Here is a 24,910-nt window from a genome sequence, read left to right on the forward strand (position 1 = left end):
CGCAACATTGAGCCACAGTTGGCACCCAGCTTGCAGACACCCCGCACCATTCCACCAGAAACCAAGCTACTAGCTGTACTACACATGTTGGCAAGTGGCTCCTTTCAAACCACTGGCGCCTTGGTTGCTGGGATCTCACAGCCATCATTCTCTGCCTTCCTACCCAAGGTACTGGATGCCATCATCTCCCTCACACCCCGCCACATCAGCTTCCCCAACACACAGCAGAGGCAGCAGGAGACCAAACAGGGGTTTTACCAAATTAATGGCTTCCCACACGTCCTTGGTGCCATTGACTGCACACATGTATGCATTGTGCTACCTGCTGCAACTGAACATCTATACCGCAACAGGAAGCACACACACTCCATCAATGTGCAGGCCATTGTCGATCACCGGGGATTGGTCACCAACATCGTGGCAAAGTATCCTGGGAGTGTACATGATTCATTCATCTTCCGTCACTGCACCATCAATCAACACTTCCAGGATGGACGATATGAATATTGGCCTACTTGTTGGTAAGTACAGAAACCTACTTATATACACACTGCACAGCAACGCTCTAGGACACACATACACCACGACATCGACACATGGACAGGTACACACTGAGGTTGTGACACCGCTAGGCATGTTTGATATCCTCACCCAATGGGAGACACACCTAGGGACAAATGATCGTTCCAAATAACAACTGATGCCACTCCACAGACACAAGGGAAAACAACACAATGACAAACACATGGCCCCAACTGGCAGTACATCTGGGAAGATTAAACTTTCAATATCACATCAATAACACTCAATCCAACACCCTTCAAACCAATACATACTGTGTAAGGGGTGTGTAATGTTTTTTGCTGCAGGTCAAGCACCATGACACACATAGCATGATGATGACTACAATGAAGGTCACATGCAATCATTGAGGCCGTACCAATATCTCACGTCACTCCTGCTCTCACATTGCCCACCACCAAGAAGCAAGTGGAATGTGCGAAGAACACATCTTGATGGGACAATATTGAAAGTGCACATTCCTACACATACGCATTGCGACAAATTAACACACACACAACAGATGTACTGCCATACGGACCTTCTTAAACTCAAAATGACAACCTCACAACCAAGTTAGCCATCGGAACCTGAACTTGTTCAGTAGTATAGGAACACGTAACAACCTGTGTTGACTTGGCAAGGGCAGAGAAATAGGTCTGCAGTGAACTTGTCACACATGTGAAATTAGTGCATAGTCAATTGTTAACACATCAGTGCTCACAACGTACGGAGATGTTTCGCACATTGTCACCTTGCAAAATCGAAGGGTCTCACTGATGCTTAAATTAATCTATTGCATATGTCAAATTGTATGGGATGTTCAGGGTACATAGATGCAACCGTGTTACCACCACTGTCAAATTGATTCTGTGTATGGAAGTATTATCTCACCCCCAGTTAAGACACAGGGACACCTGTTTCACAAGTCACAATGCAAGGGAGTACACACTGTACTGCAACTCTCGAAAAATACTGCTGACATCCGGTCAACAGCCAAACACCCGTTCAGATAAGGAAACAACACAATAACACAAACACCAATGAGTCACAGACAACACAAGAGAACTACTGCCATGCAAAGTGATATTTATGGGGCAAGCTACATCAACATGTTCTCACTCATTTTCTCTTTCAGCTGATCAGGGGTATAGGATCCAGCCATGGATTATGACCCCATTTGCCAACCCAAGCACTGCAGCAGAGCGTGCCTATAATGAGGTACATAGGAGGACACGCACCAAAGTCGAAAGGACCTTTGGCATCCTGAAGTCAAGATTCAGGTGCCTCAACATCACCGGAGGCAGCCTCCTATACTCACCTGAAATGGTGTGCAAAATAATTTTGACCTGTGCCATCCTGCACAACATATGTGTAAGAAGGAACATTCCCCTATATGAACCCAACCCAAAAATGCCTGGAGAGGAGGAAGAGGAGGATGCTGGCCTTCAACATGAGAGGGACCATCCAAACACAGCTTCAGGATTGCGTCAGAGACAACATATTGCCCAAAATTTCTTTTAACTCTACTCACCCATCACCACTGTCTTACCATATGTAAATAAACACCTATACTAATCACCATATCATGGTCTGGATAATCATTTTTGCACAACATTATCTCTAACTATCAGAATCAGAGTGTAGCCTCATGGAGCATTGCTGAAATACCGATTAGGACACAGAACATTGCTAAACTAGTTAGATGCATATGAATGTACACCCACATTCACTCACACTGTAAATGACATATATCCTGTACATGTCACATTTGAAGGGCAATAGCAGAGGACCAGACCTATTTCACACATACATGTTGGCAACATGGTTCATTGCAGCATATGGCATACAACTAAGAAACCATCAGCCAATAATGGAAACAAAATGCATCATACATGAGGCAGTGGATGTGCTATTGCATTAGCAACAGGAATGTATGGCCAGACCCTTGACAGCAGTAACTGTTACATCACCTATCTTTGCAAGGACTATGTGTGAATAGATTTCCATATAAGCAGCAAAGTCATAACACAAGGGCCCCAGGTATGACTAGCATTGCTCACATGACATCCCTGCACATGGCAGCCCATGTCCTAAGTCCTGACACACACATGTTCCCGGTCTCACCTCACCCTTTGTCAGAGGTTCCTGGAATGGGAATATGTGTCCCCAGATAATCCCTCCTCTACACACTCCCAGACTCACAATGTAAATCCAGTGTGCTACCCTCTTTAGTATGGTATTCCATAGTCATTTTACTTCTGTCTGCATGGACGTCAGGTTAAATAATGCACTGGCTTGTAGTCTCTAAACCCTGTTATCACCTCTACATTGCTTCCCATGTGAAAGGTACTGTTGGCCATTTGAACTTGAATCTCACCTACAGGACTTGTGAGAGACTGATGCTGCACACACCTGTGAGCACCTCCATGGACACCAGCCATTTGAACATGCACTGCCCTTGCAGCTGCTTGGATCAGCATAGAAGCAGCCATTTCATCCATAACACTGTTATGCCTTCCAGTATAAATCAGCTGTGTAACACAGCCCTTGGGTTAATGTGTTACTTTCCAACACACAGGACAAACACACTTTTCCATTTCCACTGTCTTGTTCCTCCTTTGACCACTCTCAGTCTGACCACTGTGTATTTACCTTGTGAAATGTTTGGAACCTGATTGACCCTGCATCCTGTGAGCCTGACTGGCTCCTGTCTTAGCGTTACCTTAAAGGTTCCTTGGGCCTACATTTGTATCATAGTTGCTTTCCCAGACATCATAATCCTCCTGGGGTATTGTGTCAGGTGGGTCTACAATGCATACTCAAATACATTGTATGGAATAATCAGTTTATTTATTGCACCATGGGGGGGAACGTGTCTCCAAATAGCCGAATCATGGCCTATCCCTTGTCTGGGTCTCATGTATGCATGAGTGACAAATTGTGACAGTGTACCATGGCTGTATGCATGGATTGGGTATGGTGCCTCCAGCACAACAAACGTCAGATATTGTGCATGAAATGTCTACACGTGTTAGGACCCTGACAGTCCACACGCTGATTCACATTGCTCCCAACATATTGATGGGGCTTGTGTGGTGAACAGCTGTGAGAGTAATCAGCACAGAGGCACTGATGTTCCCAGATGCAGTGGGGATTTTAAAGGCCGACCTGTGTACAAATGTTGTCATGAAACCTGCCGGTATAAGATTCCTGAGACATTAACTTTGTCAGCAAACCAAGGTTGCCCTGTTGACAGTCTCATAACACGTCTGCAGTGACAGGGTTGGACCATCCCCATGTGTGTTCTCAAATCCCCATTGGTTTTCCTTCTATTGATCTGCGAAGGATACTTTGTAAATACAGGAAATAGCTCCACAGACTCATGACTAGACCTGCACGTAACTGTGACAACATAGACCCCAATAATTACACATGCTAAACATTGGCCCACACACATGAACCAGACACCTGTGTGCATTTTACCACTGGAAATATCTGAACACGTGCTGCTTGGTCTGCTGGTCCTCCACTGCCACAGGAGAGCAATGGTTCATTTATATGACTCCAACTGTGGCGTAACATTACAATTGTGTATTATATTAGTGACTACGTGTCACAAACACGGTACCCACATTGTATGATCCCATGCCTCACTCATGGTGGGTTAACAAACAAGTGACTAGGAAGTAGTATCCAACATTCCAGGACATGTGATGGATACGTTTTGGAACATTGACATGAACAACCGTCTACTATCTATCCAGTGCATGCTTTGTCATTGGTGGTGTTTATGTTCCAAAAAAGCTAGGAAGAGAACACAGCAGTTCTTGCTATGTGTATGACAAACATATGTCCTCTCTCATTTCCACACTGACTTGCATCTGAGGGTTGGACACATTGACTCCACATGCATACCAGCAGATTAGCAAAAATGCATCTTGTGATGTTCACACAGTGGGTCGACAACAATAGTAGTAGCCAAATCACACACATTGACCCATAGGCTTTGAGTTATTGTAGTGAGTTGCGTCGCCTTGCTATCCTCTCTTGACGCAATACATGCCCAAACTGGGTAATACATAATTGTATCCCACACGTTTGTCCATGTATTGCGTCAGTGATGGTGAAAATCCGGTACACCAAGTAGAGGATAATGGTCCGCAGTAGTATGATCTGTCACATGTGCCCTTACACCGTAATGCCCAATGTGGGTGCAATCAGCCTATCTCTGTATCTTCACAACTGTCATGTCCCATTCAAAATGAGAAATGACCCAAACCCTGTTAATGACTGAAATTTTGACGCATATATGTAAAAAAAAAAGACGCATATGTGTCTAAAAATGACGCACAATGCCCTGAAACATCCATTGGCCCTGAGTGATAATCCCCACATTCCCCCCCCCCGGAAATTGGTTAAGTATAACACATATTTAACAATATGGATGCGGGGTTATTTCTTATCATGTGCATCAAGAAAAATGACGTACAGACTGTAAGCGGCATCATATTTTGATGCATAACAATAAAAACGCACCACATTTGAGGCAGGAAGTGATGTAATAGGATATCCTGTTTAGATTTGGTACAGTGGGTGTACTTTCACTTTCACTTTGCAGTCTGTGATATTTCCTGACTGTGTGTCTGTGTATAGACCTGTCTCTTTGTGCATTTTGTGATTTTGTCTCCAGTGTGGTCTTTAAATTGTCTTTTTGTGTATAATAACTGTCTGTGGTATCCTGTCTGAGTGTTTTTGTGGTCAGTTGTGTTGTCAACATTTGTCTTTGTTGTGTTGGGAGTCTGTTGTGGGCAGTGGTAGTTTGGGTATAGTTGGGCTGTGTTTGTAGTTTTTTTGCATTTTCCTGTCCTACTTTCCCTCTATTCTCCTTTGTTCCCCTTTATCCCCTCTTTATTTTTGGTTCAATAATGTTGGGTAGGCCTCGTCTTGGCAGGATGGGAGAGGAGGAGCTGGGTGGGTTTATTTGGCTGGTGTGCCACTTCCTACCCCTGATGATAGAGGCAGGTGGTCGTGTGATCCAAGGCTATCACACAGAGACAAGGAGGCTCCAGTGGGCAAAGGTGTTGTACCATCTGCAGAGAATATATACAACACACTGCGAAATGACCACCAGCTGAAGCACCGCTGGGCTGACCTTGTTGCCAGGGAGCAAGATCTGCTGGACCACCTGGGGATTGTAATTGGTGGCCCTGTTGGTGAGTACAAATCAGAGTAATGTGCATGTTTAAATGCTCTGAAGTGACAGAAGCTGATTTGTTCATATTCTGTCGGCAATGTTTTTGAACATGTGGAATGCTAGTGAAACATACAGGGCCATATTTCTACTTTGTTACCACAGCAATTGCGATCTGTTTTGAAGCAAGAGCAGCGGAAACATACAAAATACAATTGTATTTTTGAAGTTTGCGCCGCCTTTGTGGCAAACAGCAACACAAATGCGGTGCAAATTAGGTATAGATATGAGCCACAATTGCCTGTGAGGTATACAACTTTCCTACACATTACCGTCATTTGTTGACGGAACAGATAGACTAACTTTCTAAACACAACAGGAGCCTGAGAATTAGTGCTGGCTTCACATCAATTGATGATGGCAATGTGGCTCAAACATATGTTTCAGGTGTGGTCGGTGAGTGTATCAGGAAACATATATTGGAAATCCAGCATTTTTTCACAAATATTGTGTCCCTCAATTGTTTTCGGATACATGTCTGAACTGGATTCTGACACATACGTAACAGGTAACATCTTAGACTGATATTTAGAGTTTGTAGTGGCACTTTTCAATTAGGGATGGCTGGCAAAAGGTATGCACACGGATTCATATCTCTATCGTTGGTGCAACTCACCATAGCTGTGGCACATAAAATGAAGAAAATGATACAAATTGAGGGCTGAAAACTGTCCCTGGCCCTCTGTACATTGTACCTGTGTGTCTAAAATTGGTCTTAGTCACAATGTCTGGGTGACTGGTATTGCAGTCCTCACGGAAAGTGGCTTTGGATGTCTCTCATGGATACACATGTTAAGAGGAATACACTCCATGATTTTGTCTGCTCACCAATGAAGGAGCATGTTTGACACCACATGATAGTTAGGGCCACTGCATGTGTGCGGATATGTGTGTATCACTCACTGGAGTCCCCGGGTCTGTACATTTTTGCAGTGGTATGTAGGATGCAAGTTCATCATGTCTGAGAATTTAACGGTTTAACGGTTTAAAAATTAGATCTGGCAGACAAGCATTAATTGCAGCCTTTAACCCTCGAAATACAATATTGAACATTAGGCTGGTTCAGTTTTTGGAAATTTTCACTCTAAAAACCACAGCCTCTCGAAATAACCAACTCAGAGGGAGGGCTGAAACGATAGCGAAATCCCTATAACCCGCATTGAACATCTTAAAGAAGGGAAGGCTCCTAGGTAGTCCATTGGGTTGTTTAGCTTATGTCATAATAAAGTCTGGTTCCAAAAACCAGACTTAAGTAGGGGTAAATAAAATCGATAGAAGGTCTCTTCCCACTTTGCACTATTTTTACCAATACCTCATTGGGTTACTGTTTATATTTCTTTGTGGAAGGAAAACTTCATATATCATTTCATTTTAATCACAAGATTTTATTTTGCGCTGTATTTTTTCTTACCTTCAATAAGATTGTTCTGTTGCCCTATTATCAATACCTTATAGCACTAGTATGTCTTTTCTAAAAAATGTTATGTGGAAGGAAATTTTACTTACCATTTCACCCTAAGCCAAAGAACTGTAATTGTCTTTTTGAACTAAAATTGTTCTGTTATTGTTTACGTGGAAGGAAACGTTTTATGGTTTTAATTAACTAATAAACTTGTTATTATCTCTCTAAAATGTCTGAGAGGCTTTACTTTCTGAGTTAATATTACACATAGTATTTGTATTTTGAAGTGTTGTACAGTGCACAGACATTGAGCCCTTCCATGCCTTACAGGTGGACCTGCACCCTACACTATTGGAGAGGTGGCTCGATTTGTGGACCCACATATCTCCAGTAAGTGTTGATATTTCTGTTCTGTGTTGTGTTTGCTGAAGATGTGTGATTGACTATGTGTGTGTGACACATAGCAAGGTGTGATGCACTGGTCAATCATCTGTTTTGTTCCTTGAGTGGAGTATCACCATCTTTGAGTTGGGCAATCCTCATCCTATTGGCATATTTAGGGATCCTAGGTCAGTCCTGTAGGCACGGCAATGTGAATAGGGATGAGTCAGGTGGATAAAACTTGAAATCAGAAAATGTAGCAGTGTACCATATTAGTTAATTAGTCAGCAAGTCAGGCCCTGATTTTCACATAATAGAGATGCCAAAGTCTTACCCACAGACTTCAGCTTCCATAATCACTAATGAACATGTTGGACTGTATATTTAACTTCCTAGCAGCATGTAGCTCCACATGTTGTGCTACGAGTATGAGGCACTTGAGTACAATGGCCTAGGTGTGCTTGCAGCTCATGGCCAGAAGTGTGCTTGCATCTATCTGTTTGTTGTAAGTCATGGCTTACTGGTAGGGAATGATGTAGACAATGGTCTGCTTTTCCAAAGATAAGTGTTGATGGGATTGTCCAAGTTTTGGGTGTATCCTATTTCGAGTTCCTCCTTACCTTTGGTGTGTCGGCAAAACCCATGTAAAGCTTTCCAAAGCTTCCTGGGTGTCCTTGTTGTTAAAAATGATTAGTTGCATGTCCACCCCCCCCCCCTTCTCAGACACAGGCGTAGGGTTGTGAATAGTGTACCTAGGACTGATGATCCAAGTTTGGTACACAGACATGTAAATCAGTAAATCACTTGTCCAAACCTAGGATACCCACTCATGATTAGCACATGCATTCTATATTGGCAAGTCCATTTAAAACTCGCAGATCTTGTGGCCCTAGATTGCCATCCAGAACATAGAAATTTGTTGGCCTGTCAGTGGTGGAGGATATGCAGCATGATTTGTAGCTGACAACTGGCAGAACTATAATGCCAAAGTCATTCCAGTTGTTAGCCATCTTGTAGGGTTTGGATGTGCTATTTGATGATAGGACATTTGTAGGCTGGCATGCCATGTACTTACTCAGGGACTATCAGTGATCTGTATGATGATATGGGCTGTTACAGGTACATTAGATGTTTTGTCTGATTTACTTTTTGAACCATTTCACACAATGCAGTACCTAATGTTTGGTTTTCTATTTGTCTTAACAGCAGCCAATATGACTCCCATCCAGCTTCGAGAGTTTCAACACAGGACAATGCGTTACCACCACATTCTGGATGTGGAGTCTGGGTACCGACGATATCGCCATGAGAGAGCCTCCGGACAGTGGAGGGCATTTGCACACGGGGCCCTTTCGTGTCCACCACAGCCACCAGCACCACCACTACCTTCCAGGTGGCCCCAACAGCAGCTGGACCATCTAAAGCAACAGCTCCAGGACCAGTCACAGCACCACCTGCAGCTCAGCCTACGGACATGGCACCGACAATGGCCCATACTTCATCGACTGGCACCCAGACCACCCCTGCTGCAGCCATAGACCCTGCAGCTTTTGCCCAGATTCACAGGAACTTGGACCGTGTCCTACGGAAAATGACCAGACTGCAGCAGGAAGTGGCACAAGTCAACCGGAGGGTGCGTGCCATTAAAAAGACCCTGAGGAGGGCCAATTTGTAGGCTTCGGCTCCGACATGATTCCCTCCCCTCCCTCCTCTTTCCTGGTTCTTTAACTTAGTGGGTTTAGGGGGCTTAGTGTCAGGTTAGTATAGGCTGTTAGTTTAGTTAGTGGTAGTGGGTGGGGGGTGGGGGTCTCATACTTTTTCCAACTGTTTTTTATTATGTGTGTGGGTGGCAATGTTGGGGTTTTGGTGTTTTAAAAAAGGAAAAAAATATATATATACACAAAAAAATATATATATATATATCTTTGTTTAGTATAAGATAGTATGTGTTTAGGTTAGTATCTGTTGTCCTCCATGTGTCCCGTCTCATAAGGGAGGTGGGGGGTTGATGTTTAGATCATTTCGTTAACTGTGATAAGTAAGTTTAGCTTAGGTTAGTTAGGGACAGTTGTGGGTAATGTGTAGTTAGAGTAGAATAGGTTAGGTTAGTTGTTTCCCCTGGTTTTAGCTTCTGTTCTTACTGTTTAATAAATATCTAGGTAACCCTTTACAGTATGTGTCACATGCTTGTAGATCAGGGCCTTGCCATGAGTGAACAGTGTCTCTTTGGTATTTGCTTTTGAGTCCCATGCTGCAACCATATCCCAACTGAGCTGTTACATTGGCAGCTACACCAAAGCTACTTTGCTAAGATTCGGCCATCCATTGCACCCACCACTCACTTACTATGGATCCCAAAGTGTGGTTATTTTGTGCTGTATGTTTTCATGGTCGCATACTTTGCTACCACATTTGGTATTGGGGACACTGTGTAAAGTCTGCCTGCAGCCTGATGTCCCAGCAAATCCTTATAAGGTGAGTGGTAGTATGCTCTCATGTAGTGTGGTATAGATAACTCACACCTATCATTTGTTACAATGTTTAGCACAGTTACTTATTTGTATGGTATCCTACATATCCCTTCATGCTGTTTGGTGTGTGTTAGGTAAAATTTGGCAAATATGTCACATACGTAAGTTTTGACTTTCAGTAACAATCGAAGGGACTTTTTTCTGGCTTAGACATCCATTGAGGCGGTGTTATTCTGTACAACACAGCATTTTGGTGCATAGTTTCTATTTTGTTATGAAATAACCCTCAGGGAGGGCAGATGATGGTAAAATCCAGCCCACTGTGCATAGTTATCAGCCAAGAATCGTTCAGGTCAGGTGTCTAAACAATCAATGCTCATTGACCTCAGATTAACATCACTTTTTTCAACTTCCAGCATGATTGTTGTTCGCCCTTGCATAGCTGCTGCCTGTTCTTCAGTTGACATCATGCCCTCTCGGCTGGCTGCCATAGTTTGAGTTCGCTCAAAGCTGGTGCCAGTGTCGTCAGAGTCCTCAGCTGTGTTAGAGCTGGCAGGTCATACAATTGGGGTGGTGGATGGGTCCTGTGATGGCTGCTGTATCTGTGCTCCTCCTTGTGACTGAAGGTGGGCTCTGGAGGGTTTCAAGGACATCTTGGAGGGTCTGATGGCTGATGTTTGTCAGCTTGTCATCCATGTCATCAGGGAAGTCAATGACAGGCATATCTGCAGGAGAGCCATCGTCCTCTGCAATGAGATACAGTACAATTAGTGTGCCTGTGTTGTGGGCCTTGTAATGTGACATGCCTGCCTTCCAATTATTTTAACATTGTGTTCTTGGTTCCTGTTCATTGTTCCTGTCTTTCATATTAGCATTCTCCCAGGCCTATGCCCCACCTGCATGTCACATGTATTGTGGTCAGTTTCTGGACTTGTCAGCATCACATCCTCTAGGTGTTGGTTCTGGCCAGATTGTGAATTGCCACCTTCTTGTCCTACTCAACCCTTCGTCTTCTTCCATTCTCATGGTGAGGCCTTTCACTGGCTGTGAGTGTTCTGATGGCACTTGCACCACACTTAACACTCTGGAACTGACCCAGTCTCAGATATTTCACATCCACCTATATGTTGCTGAGACCTAGCACATACTATGTATTGCATTGGCATGGCACGATACAGGTGTCAGCATTGGTAGTGTGTACTGCTGATGTTGGGAAATGTGTGCTACATTGGATTGTACTGATGGTTCTATCAGTGTTCCATTTCCTCCTCTGACCGTGCGGGTGTATTTCACTAGCAAGTTACATATGCCCTCCCCCTCAATGCTGTTGTCTGAGCAGTATGACATTTGGGATGTTGCATGGTGTCATTGAAGCTATTGTGACCCAGGCATAGGGTGGACCCTGACATATGCAGCATGGGTATGACATTAGTGCTGTGTACCTCCTAATGATTATGACAATGGCTGATGTTTGTAGCAACTCTGGACAATCACATTTGACAGGTTTGGAACATTTGTATTGATTACTTGGGATTGATAACTTTGTCATCCTGAACCCTCTAATTTGGGTGTGTTTGATCCATGGGGACGTTACTGCCATTAGCTACTTGACCTGCACACACAGCAGAGGTGGTAGTGGCAACTGTTGTCAATGTTAAATTCCACTTGCAGATACGGCCTGAGCTTGTTAATTGGGCCCTAGTTCATGTAGGGAGAATACTGGCTGACGTGTGACAGCAGGCCAGTTTAACGTTGCACCCTACCCTCCTGGCCTGGCTTTACCTTTCCATCATCCTTGGCATGGCAGCATACCCCCATGCAAAGGTTGTTGGTGTAGTGTAGTACTGTGGCCCAGGTTTCCTCTGAACGGGCCATGCCCCCGTGCTGTGCCCCTTTACCCATGCCACTCCCTGAATATCATGACTTACATGCATTGTGTGGTAGGTATGTCCACCCCCCGGTTACAGTTAACAATTAGGCATTTTAGTTCCCCAAGCGACATACCCTGCATGCGTGTTGTCTCCTGGTAGTCTGCGCTGTCCTGTCCTTGAATCCCTGTAACAATCTCCTCAGGGATGACAGCTGCCACCGTCTCCTCCATGTGGTCCAGGGCCTCCTGCGGTGCTGGACTCCCACCTCCAGTCTGCAGTGCTGCCTTCCTGTTCCTGGCCATCTTTTCCTTGGTCCTGCGCTTGCAGTCATGCCAGTGTTTCTTGTACTCAATGACTGTTCTCCTAACTTCTGCCACACTGTTGATCTTGTCAACAATTTGTTGCAATATTGCCTCTCTCCTACTAATTGGCAACTTTGAGGTGACAAACAATTGGTGCTGGTGTTCCGTCACCTCTTTCACCAGAATTTCCGCTCCTCTGCACTGAAGCAACACTTTCTTTTCTTCTTCTCCCTGTCCTGGGTCTTGTGTGGGTCCTCCTGGCTGGTTCCTGGTCTGTTATCATCTTCCTGGGGTCTGTGCAGGCATCTGGGATCCGTTTTGGCTCTCCTATGCACATTTTGCAGTGTTTGCGGCACTTTTTGATGCAATTGCGTCAAAAAACAGCACATATCCGGTTTGCGGCGTCGAAAACTGGCTCACAGTCATTTTCGCCACGTTAACGTCATTTTCCTTTACGACGTGATGCAGTGGTTTAAGTAAAAAAAAAATACTCACACCTGTGGTTTGCGCCGCCGTGCGTCAAAGTATAAATTTGACGCCCGCACTGCACAAATAAATGGCGTTAGCTGGCGGTAATATTTTTGACGCAAAACTGCGTCTGCGCAGTTTTGCGTCAAAAAGTATAAATAGGGGCCATGGAGCGTCAAGGCTATTGCCAAGTCGATGAGACTTTTTCTTTTCAAAGAGCAGACCCTAATTTCCTCTTACAAATTCCAGAATTACAGCATCAGTTGGAAATTTGGAGCAATGTAATATTGGGAAGTATGGACATCAATTTAAGAAGAATGATAGAGATAGCGGCAGTGACATTGCGCCTACACGACAGTAAGTGACATCACATGACCTTTGACCCTAATGGCATAACAAGAACAGTGTTACTTTTGACTCTGATGACTGAAATCACTGAAATTAACAGCGAAGGAAGGATTTTTTTTTAATCACAACCCACTCTGAAAGCAGAGAAAAGTGCTATTGTGTTACTAACGACTTCACTATTGTGTAATGCCCAGTGCACACACACACACACAGGAAAAAACATTGTATGCTTAACACAGTCATAGCAGATTACAGTCTAACACTCTCATAAAACCCCTAAATACCTAGGTGAACCTGAAATGACGAGGACCATCCTCACTCACAACCACCTCATGCAAAGGTACCGCCTCAAATTGTCATTATACTTGCACAAGACATGTACTACCTCACAAGTACCTGTACCATCTTAAGTGTTCCAATAAAGTCAGATAAGCACATCAGACTCTCATTATAGTTAGGCCTAGCCTCAGATGTCTCTCCATGAACAATCATGTCCTTTACTGTTGACTGCAGCCATTTTATGTACAGATATACCCAGAAACATACAATGCAACCTTCACGTGCCACATTTTGGCTTAAGTGCTCAGTGCATCTTCAATGTGTTTAGTAATATCCTCTTGTGTGAAGCACATCATGAAAAGATTTAGGGCCTGATTACGACCTTAGTGGAGGGGATTACTCTTTCCCAAATGTGATGGATATCCCGTCCGCCGCATTACAATTTCCATAGGATATAATTGAACTTGTAATATGGCGGGCGGGACATACGTCACATTTGAGATGTAGTAATCCCCTCCGCCAAGGTCGTAATCAGGCCCTTAATTTCAAAGGCCCAATGCAGTCTCCTGATGCACTCTTTTGATCTCTGATGCCCAGCACATTGTCCTCTTCCAATGGTGTAATTTCAAGAATCTAGTGTGGTGCCCTAATTGCATAGATAATTTGTTAAGATTTAGAGGCAAATTTTGGCATGACATCATGTTTTTTCCATTCATGCTTTTCTTTCTAAATAATTCCTATCGGGTGTGCCAGCCTGTTGGAAATTGCCCTTCCTGCAGGGTTTCCCCGGCCTTCTTTACTTCTGACCTCCTTTTTTTTTATCCCGTCATGAACTTCGTTTTTGCTGCCTTTAGGACTCTGGGCACTTTACCACTGCTGATCAATGCTAAAGTGCAAGTGCTCTTTGTCTAAACTGGATTGGTGATTAGCTTTTTCCATGATTGGTATATTTGATTTACTAGTAAGTCCACAGTAAACTGTACTAGAGATGCCCAGGGCCGCCTGTAAATCAATTTTTACTATTGGGCCTACAACACTGACTCTGCCACCCACATGAGTAGCACTGCAACCATGTCTCAGATCTGCCACTGCAGTGTCTGTGTGCTCAATTTTGAACTGCCAGTTCGACCTGACCAGCGTACCTACTTGCCAGGCCCAAACCTTCTCTTTTTCCACATGTAAGTCACACTTAAGGTAGGCCCAAGGCATGGCCAGGGTGCAGTCTATTTAAAAGGTAGGACATGCATTGGTGTGTTTTACATCTCCTGATAGTGAAATACTCCTAAATTGGTTTTCACTATTGTAAGGCATATCTCTCCCATAGGTTAACATGGGGATTGCCTTGAAATACCTTCTAAGTGTAATTTCCTATTGTGAGCAGATAGGGATGTGAAGTTTGGGGTCTCAGGACTCACAATTTAAAAATACATCTTTTTGATGAAGTTGGGAGTTTGAAAATGCCACTTTTAAAAAGTGGGCATTTTCATTGCTTAACCATTATGTGCCTCTGCCTGGCTGTGGAATACACATCTGGGTCAGGATGGCAGGTGGGCTGTTTGTGAATTCACTCTAGACAGTCACACAATGGGGGGGGGAGGGGGCTGAGGTGTGCCCTGCATAGCCTGATGGAACTTCCTGGGCTAGTGTGGTGGGAGGAGCTGACAGTTCCACCTGAATAGGGCTGTACCTGTCCTTACGCAAAGCAGTCTACAACCTATTAGAGAGGGTCTGTGGTCAAGACGGGGAGAGGCAGGGTCTTGTGCAACACAAAGACTTTCTTTTGAAGTTTGTCGACTTTAAAGGCAGAAATGAGTATAAGTATTCGGCCTCTGAGACCACAACGTCAGAACACTTATGGACTGAGGACATTCTGCCAGAAAGAAGAGCTAGATGCAGTAGGAGGGACTGTCACTCTGCCTGTCCCTTTGCTGTGCTGGCCTGCTGCTTCTGTCCTTGGAATGAAAGGACTGGACTTTGCTTTCCACATCCTGCTTTCCAAGGTTCTCCATGGGCTTGAACTGAGCTTTCCTCCTGTTAGAAGTCTCGGGGGCATCAAAGACTTCATCTGCCAACACCTGGGCTCTCTTGCTGAGAGTCCTGACTCACCAAGTAGTGCCAAATCCAGTCCTTGGGCCCTTAAGAATGAGTTCTGGCATAACCAAGAAGAAACCCAGTGCATCGACTCCAGAGCAACTTCGGAACCAGTGCTGCTGTCTCACTCCGCGCAGCTGTCTGCACCGGGAGGCGTGCCACTGCAGTGCCTCCAAAGTCCCCCAAAGCGTGAGTCCTGAGTGTTGTGTCCCCAACATCCGGGACACCCGGCTCAGCCTTACCCGACAACATTCAGAACCTTCATATCTGTTCTTTGTTCACAGTTGGGTTGATTTCCGTAAATTATCATGGTACATCAATTTAATGGCTTAAAGAAGCTACTTGCACAGCCATGGGTTGGAATGCTATTAAAAGCACATTTTAGCTTCACAAATGTGAAATATGGATATGGTTATAAGGTTAACATATTTGGAGACCAGCAGAATTCAGTGAAAAACCTGGTCAACAACGACAAATTTAGCTTGAAATAGGACAATAATACTAGCTAGCCGCAACCAAACGTCCAGTCTACCAAGCAGGGCCTTCTCATACATGTTTTGCACTACATCAAGCTAAGGGTGTGGTTGTTAGAAATGGGGTCTCTAATTGGCAGTCGGTTTGCACCCTGTTCAAGCAGGGACCCTCACTCTAGCCAGGATAAGGGAGATACCCACTCAGATAACCCCTGCTCACCCTCTTGGTAGCTTGGCATGAGCAGTCAGGCTTATCTCAGAAGCAACGTGTAAAGCATTTGCACATAACACACAGTAACACAGTGAAAACACTACAAAAGGACACCACACCAGTTTTAGAAAAATAGCCAATAATGATCTATTTAAAACAAGACCAAATACAACAACAATCAAACAGAGAGTAATAAAAATATGAATTCTGCAAGATCTACTCAAAAATATAGTTCCTTGAAGTCAATAGCTCCACATGGGGCTATCACGGCGTCGTGAGCAACAAAACCAACAGTTCAGGCCGGCCGAGGCATCACAGGCCAGCTACAGTGTCAGGGAGACTCGAAAACAGTACCTTGGATTTGTAGGGCGTCGTGATCCTCGCGGTTAGCTCCGGAGAGCGGCATTGCTGATGTCGTGGTGTCAGTTCCAGAGTCAGTGCAGAAGTCATCGGGCCCTTGAAGTCACATGCCTTGCGGATTGAACTCCGAGCTGATGAAGTCAGGTGCGCAGGCGTTGAGGGTGTCAGGCTGCGGTGCAAAGTGGGACGATGCGACGTGTGGTGCCCACAGGTTGCGGTGCAGGCAGCGGCTCAGTGAGGAAGCGCTGTCGTCAGTAGGCCCAAGCCAGCGGTGCAGGACAGTGCTTTGTGACCTTCACGAGCGATGTCCGCAGGCCACAGTGCAGGCAGGGATGCCTGGTGATGACACTGGAGTCGATGGTGCTGGCGTCGGTGGACCGGGGCTGCGGTGCGGGTGAACGGTGCTTCGTGCTCTTCACGAGCGGTGTCCACCGGCCACGGTACAGGCAGCAGCGCTGGTGTCAGCAGGAGCATCGTCATCGGGGAGGCCCAGGCTGCGTTGTGAGCAGGCGATGCCGAAGTGTGGGGCCCACAGGTCGCGGTGTGAGCAGCGGCTCGGTGAAGTCGTCTGATGACAGCGTCAGTGAGACCCGGGTCACGGTGCAAAGCAGGGCAATGCGAGTCCGTGCGGCGTCAGCAGGTCACGGTGCAGGCCAGCGGCGTCATTGCCGGCGTTGCAGTGGTTTCTCCTCTTGCCAAAAGGAATGAGAGAGGGCCCTCCTGTACCTAACAACAAGAGGACAGGGCACAGTGAACAAGGAAACAAAAAAGTCCCCAAAGTATGCAATAATCAATCAATTCAACCTATAGTCCAAGCACAACATACAATCACATTCACGCAACACTGCAGTTATGAATCTCCAACAAAAGAATCAGTAACAATTGTTTTAATAAATATAATGATACCCCATACATGTACTTAATCCATAAAATCCACTATACAGACTCAGTTTGAATTTAGGCCCGATCCAATAAGTCCAGCAATCGTGTTTCGGTGGTCTAATCAAAGTTCTTTTACCACCTTCTTCAGGACAAAGAAAGAATTTTATAATGTTCTCAACATCTGCATCCAACATATAACATACATATCATTGGTCATCAACTATCACATGTCCATCATCCTGTTCCAATTCTGTCTACTCTTCCAGGATACTCAGACTGGTTTATAATTTCCCAATCTTTTAATTATTCAAACTTAATTATTAAAAACAATTCTCTAAAATCCAGTATCCTCCGATAAGATATCTGTCTTTTATCTCATTTGCGATATCGCGTACTCTTCCGACTTTTCTTGGAAGTTTTTGCAGTGTTGTGTGAATGTGATTGTATTTTGTGCTTGGAATATAGGTTGGATTGATTGATTATTGCATACTTTTTTGTTTCCTTGTTTGTGGTTTCTCCTCTTGAACAGCACAAAACACACAGTTCCCAGTGCTGCAGATCGAGGAAACTGAAGTCTTTAGTGTCCCTGAGAATTCCAACAGGAGGGAAGCTCTACTCAAAGCCCTTGGAGAACTTTCTCAAGCAGGACACACAGCAAAGTTCACCTTTGCACTCTTTCAGGCAGGAGCAGCAAAGCAGGCCAGTCCAGCAAAGCAACACAGTAAAGGGACAGTACTCCTCCTCCAGCTCTTCAGCTCTTCTCCTTCGTAGAGGTCCTTCTTGATTCCAGAAAGATTCTAAAGGTCTGGGGGTTTGGGTCTTCTTCTTATCCCCTTCTTTGCCTTTGTCAAGTGTTTGCAAGATCCTTCCTTGTCCAGGCCAGGCCCCCGACGCACACCAGGGGGTCGGAGACTGCATAGTGTGAGGGCAGGCACAGTCATTTCAGGTGTGAATGGCCACTCCTCCCTCCCCTCTAGCTCAGATGGCTCATCAGGATATGCAGGCTACACACCTGCCCCCTTTTGTGTCACTGTCTAAAGAGGTGCAAAACAGCCTAACTGTCAAACTGATCCAGACAGACAATCCACAAACAGGCAGAGTCGCAGAATGGTTTAAGCAAGAACATGCCTACTTTCTAAAAGTGGCCTTTTCAAACAGACAATTTAAAAAACAACTTCACTAAAAGATGTATTTTTAAATTGTGAGTTCAGAGACCCTAAACTCCAAATTTGTATCTGCTCTCAAAGAGAAGCTGTGCTTTAAGTATATTTTAAGGCAGCCCCCATGTTAACCTATGAGAGAGATAGGCCATGCACAGTGAAAACCGAATTTGGCAGTATTTCACTGTTAGGACATATAAAACACACTAGTATATGTCCTACCTTAAACACACACTGTACTCTGCCCCTGGGGCTACCTAGGGCCTACCTTAGGGGTGCCTGAAATGTAGTAAAAGGGAAGGTTTCTTGCCAAGTCGAATTGGCAGTTTAAAACTGCACATACAGACACTGCAGTGGTAGGTCTGAGCCATGTTTACAGGGCTACTAATGTGGGTGGCACAATCAGAGCTGCAGGCCCACTAGTAGCACTTTATTTACAGTCCCTGAGCACTTCTAGTGCACTTTACTAGGGACTTACCAGTAAATCAAATATGCCAATCATGGATAAACCAATCAACAGTACAATTTACACAGAGAGCATATGCACTTTAGCACTGTTTTAGCAGTAGTAAAGTGCCCAGAGTCCTAAAGCCAACAAAAACTGGTCAGAAAAATTAGGAGGAAGGAGGCAAAAAGACTGGGGATGACCCTGCAAAAAAGGCCAGGTGCAACAGTGGCCATACTGGCTATCTTCTGTTATGTGAATCTCTGGGAGGGCAAAGACATTTATTACTCCCTGAAATTAACTAGTTTGTGTATGATGTCTGAGTTGGGGCTATTGCCTGCAGTCAGATTTCTTTGCAAACTTTTGGCATAACCTCACTCGCATGCGGGAAGGATAAAGCTTTTTCGCCAATGTGGTTACTCCAGCAGCCATTTCTGCTATCGGATAAGAGGACATCCAAATAAAAAGTCTACCAAGTGTAGACGAGCAGCACCAAATAAACAACATGGCCTATAACATTTGTCCAAGCTACTGATCAAACCATAAGACTTTCCATTGTTAATAGTTAGACCTCTTTCCAACAAAACTGCCTGAATGTGATGAATAGTTTCTATATCAACATTGAGATATGCAAGACTAGTGCCATGTCCTTCCATTAAACAAAATTGGGATTGATGGTCAGGCCAGTCTAGGGACCTCTCCACAGATAGATGTCCATATCATTCATTGATATCGAAAATAACATAGGTGTTTTTAGACTAGTAGTTCCATGGTAGCTTCTAATCCATTACACAGTGTAAGCCCTGCATAATTAATGCTAAACTGAATTTTTTAGCGGACTAGTGAGTCAGGGAATACAGGTAAATTCGACAAAATTTCCCACAGGATTTTCCTAGGAATGGAGTCAAAAGCTCTTTTCAAACCTACAAAGGTATGTAACACATTAATCCAGACGATCACCCCAGAACAGAACACAAAATTTCAGAAGGTTCAAATACCCTGTATCACAGAGGTGGCCTCTAGATTAGGAGTTACAATGCCTGATGAGACCTGAAAAGACGTTACAATACTCCACATGAGGCACAAAGAACTGAATACAATACCCCCCCAAGAGGGCCTAACACATGAACTCTAACTCTTCAAAACTGATACTGGCTACAGATTAGGATACAATATGGCAGAAGTAGCGTGCAAAGTAGCAACAATACTCCAGATTTCACTCTGACACACTGTATTCTTGTATTCTTGACCCTACATGTTCTTCTGTGTTTCCTAATTGGGAATTATTCGATACTACTTTCTCAGGTCAGTAAAACATACATGTTCTCAGTAAATACTACAATCCCATCTTTCTAATATGTCCCTAATATTTCCCAATTGCTTATCACACTCCTATCATTACTCTGTTTATGCCACCCTTAACGTATTCCAGCCTAATATGATACTGCTACAATAGCTCATTTCTATACCTCGCTGTGCCACTGGCGACAAAGACAGTGTAATAGGCCTGTTTTTACCATCTGACTTTTCAGTGTGGTACTTGATTATATGTATATTGGTATTCACAGAAAAAATAGAGATTAAAGTAACGTTATAGTTAGGTGAAAATTTCAGTGACGCCACATTTCAAATAGATATCACTGAAATTACCCAGTTATAGTTGTCTCAAGTAATTATAACTTATGCTCTAAATAAACTATAACTTGTTCCTCCCCAGGCACAGTGTTGTCATCAATGATGTAATTTTGAATATAGCAGTGATGTTATTAGTGATGGCATAGAACATGTCATGAGTGAAGTAATATGGGAGCAAATTACCAGTTCAGGGCGAGGGTGAGAGTTATAGTTACTTTAGGGCATGAATATTGCTCTCACCTGGCCGGAGCAGATCTTTTTCTCTGCTCTCGATGGGTGAGAGCAATCTGAGTTTCCCTGCCCATAAAGCACAGTTATGGGTGAGACCTGCAGTTTAGGGGTTGGATTTCTCAGTTCGTTTAGAGTTAGGAATAAAGGGTAAGTGCTGACAAACCCTCTGTGGATGGTGTTCACAACAGTTTGCATTAGTTAAACAAGCAATCAGAGGGGTCTAAATTGGATGTGGCTGTTATAATCCCAGTCACGTCCACACTCACACCTGCATGCACTGCCACAACATCCACCACCAGCATCACCACAGCAAGCAACACACACACCTCACTAGCAGACACCTCCACAATATCCATCCAATTGTCCCCTGTGACCTCTCCCACAGTGTCTGTCCCTCCCTCCTAAAGGACACAAACGCAAGCACTCACACACCCAACAGCCATCCACCTCACACACTCACACAGCCCATGCACCTGCACCTAAGTCCAGCAGATGTACACCTCCAACTACCACTCCCTCAACCTCCCCTCCCATCCCTCCTCCCGCCCCACCGTCCCTAAGAAGCTATTCCTTGCCCAACTTGACCTCTTCCCTCCCCCCATTCTGCCCATAGGACCAGGGTGGCAACCTGACAGCCCAGCACCTCAGCCAAACAGTCCACGGGGACAGTGGAGGCACCTCCTAGTCATGGAGGCAAGACTGTGAGGGATTCCAGTCCAACAGCCAGAGAGGGGAAGGAGCCCACAACACCTACAGCCATGTAGGGAAAGGAGCCCACAACACAAACAGCCAGGTAGGGGAAGGAGCCCACAACACAAACAGCCAGAAAGGGGAATGGGCCCACAACACAAACAGCCAGGAAGGGGAAGGTGGCCTCACCTCCTACCATGGAGGCAATGAAGCCCTCAACTCCATCAGAGTCTGGGAGTGTGAAACCACCACCACCACCGCCACCACCTGTGGTCATGGAGCCCTCACCGCCAGCAGAGGCAGGCCAGGAGGCACCATCACCTGTTGCCCCAGAACAGCCCTCCCCACCAGCTGAGGCAGTGCAGCTATCACCGCCAGCAGAGGCAGGCCAGGCGGTACCATCATCTGTTGCCCCAGAGCAGCCCTCCCCACCAGCTGAGGCAGTGCAGCTATCACCGCCAGCAGAGGACATGTAGGCCACCGCCAGGGACTACTGCACATGGGGCCCCCTCCAGAACCAGTGGGCATGTTCCTTAGCTCAGAGACTGTGACCTTACACTCCCCAGCAATGGGACATGGGCACAGAACCCCCTGCAGAACCAGTGGGCATGTTCCCCAGCTCAGAGACTGTGACCTTGCACTCCCCAGCAATGGCACATGGGCATGGAGCCCCCTCCAGAACCAGTGGGCATGTTCCCCAGCTCAGAGACTGTGACCTTGCACTCCCCAGCAATGAGACATGGGCATGGAGACCCCTCCAGAACCAGTTGTCATGTTCCCGTATTCAGCTGAGGTGCCCCCCACCCCTCATCCCCCTGAGCTGCCTGCCCATTTGGAAAATGATGCCCGCAGTGTTCTATCTGGATGGTGTCAGGATACAAGTTGGGCCTTGGATTGTGCTCTGTGGCCATGTATGCCCTTATGACTTTGGACTGGGCACTGGCCCTTTTTGAACATTTGTATATATTTGGTTAGTGTGGTGGGTTTTGCTATGCTAATACATGTTCTGGACATCTGTACTCTGGTCCTTGTGTTATTATGCTGTGTGTGGTGTGCCATTGTTTTTCGTGTGCAGCTGGTTGTGTGTATGGTGTGTGTGTGTGGTGTGTGTTGTGCGTGTGTGTGTCACTCTCGTTTTCCTCCCTCCCTCCCTTGTGTGCTAGGCAGCTGTACTCACCGTTGTCGTCTTCGTATGCGTTGGTGTTCCAGGTGGAGCATAACGTAGAAGATCATCGGCAATACTTGCAGTTCGGGTTCCAAGGCGGCGTTGTTCTTCCCTGTGTCTCCGATGGTGAGTCCTTTCCCTTCTCAGCGGTGTTTCTGCCAGGCTTTTGATGACGTTGGTACCGCCCCGGAAAAGGTGGTGGTTTCCTGTGTCATAATATGGTGGGCAGTACCTTGTCTTCCGCCTGGCTGTTGATGTCTACCGCCGTGGTGAGTGTTGTTACCACCCTGGCGGTTGGTGTGGTATATTGGCTGTCTATGGGAGCTGTCACTGCCATGGTCATAATTTGGCAGTAATTACCGCCAGCCTGTTGGAGGTATTACCGCCACTTTATCACTCACCGCCAGGGTCGTAATGAGGGCCTATATTAGCTATCACTTTATAGCCTTCCAAAGGAATGGTATCAGGTCCGGGAACCTTATCTGGAGGCCAATAAAGAATAGTAGTTACAACTTCCTCTGGTGAGTATTCTGCATTGAGACTTACATTGTCACTATAACCTACTTTAGGCAGACACATTTTCTTAAGATAATCCTGGATATCTGTACTGTTATAATTCAGATTTTCTGATACAGTGCTGAGTAGTATTGCTTAAAAAACACCAGAATTTTCATCCATTGTTTTTTGTTTTACTTCCCACCCTTGCATCTCTAATTTGGGTAATTGTGGGCATCTGGTTATCATGTCGGGTAATGTAGGATAGTAGTATGCCTGATTTTTTTTCTAGTCTCATACATTTTTACTACACTGAAAGGTTCTTTTATTAATCTTGCTTTTAATATTGCAGCAATACACCCATGTAAACACATTATTTTAAAATATGTCTCCTGTGCTTTGTAAGAATGAGCTGCAATCTGAGATATATATGAGTAGATTAATTGTCTAATTGTTTACTAGTAGCTTTTCCTCTTCTTTTTCGTACTTTTCTGAATCTGGGAAATTAAAGACTGTGTAATGCTTCTAATATACACTTTAATTGTGTCCCATACTATAGGTGCTCTGTTTGAGCCCTGATTAATTTGAAATAATTCAGCAATTTGGATTTGCAAATATTTGATGTAGTCACCTCACTACACAATGTATTTATGTGAGAAAGTAGCCTCTTTCTAGCCTTGTTACCCCCACTTTTGGCCTGTGTGTGGGTATATGTCAGGGTGTTTCACTGTCTCACTGGGATCCTGCTAGCCAGGGCCTGGTGCTCATAGTGAAAACCCTATGTTGTCAGTATGTTTGTTATGTGTCACTGGGACCCTGCTAGCCGGGACCCCAGTGCTCATAAGTTTGTGGCCTATATGTGCTCCCTGTGTGATGCCTAACTGTCTCACTGAGGCTCTGCTAATCATAACCTCAGTGGTTATGCTCTCTCTTTACTTCCAAATTTGTCACTAACAGGCTAGTGACTATATTTACCAATTCACATTGGCATACTGGTACACCCATATAATTCCCTAGTATATGGTACTGAGGTACCCAAGGTATTGGGGTTCCAGGAGATCCCTATGGGCTGCAGCATTTCTTTTGCCACCCATAGGGAGCTCTGACAATTCTTACACAGGCCTGCCACTGCAGCCTGAGTGAAATAATGCCCACATTATTTCACAGCGATTTTACACTGCACATAAGTAACTTATAAGTCACCTATATGTCTGACCTTCACCTGGTAAAGGTTGGGTGCCAAGTTACTTAGTGTGTGGGCACCGTGGCACTAGCCAAGGTGCCCCCACATTGTTCAGGGGACACCATTACACGAGTGCCCTACACATAGGACACCACCTATGTGTAGCGTCACAATGGTAACTCCGAACATGGCCATGTAACATGTCTAAGATCATGGAATTGTCACCCCAATACCATTCTGGTATTGGGGAGACAATTCCATGATCTCCCGGGTCTATAGCACAGAACCCGGATACCGCCAAACTGCCTTTCCGGGGTTTCACTGCAGCTGCTGCTGCTGCCAACCCCTCAGACAGGTTTCTGACCCCCAGAACAAAGGACTTCTTCAGAGAGAGGGTGTTACACCTTCTCCCTTTGGAAAAGGTGAGAAAGGCTGGGGAGGAGTAGCCTCCCCCAGCCTCTGGAAATGCTTTGATGGGCACAGATGCTGCCCATCTCTGCATAAGCTAGTCTACACCATTTCAGGGTTCCCCCAGCCCTCCTCTGGCGCGAA

The sequence above is a fragment of the Pleurodeles waltl genome, chromosome 10 (genome assembly GCF_031143425.1).
Source record: "Pleurodeles waltl isolate 20211129_DDA chromosome 10, aPleWal1.hap1.20221129, whole genome shotgun sequence".
Taxonomy (NCBI): domain Eukaryota; kingdom Metazoa; phylum Chordata; class Amphibia; order Caudata; family Salamandridae; genus Pleurodeles; species Pleurodeles waltl.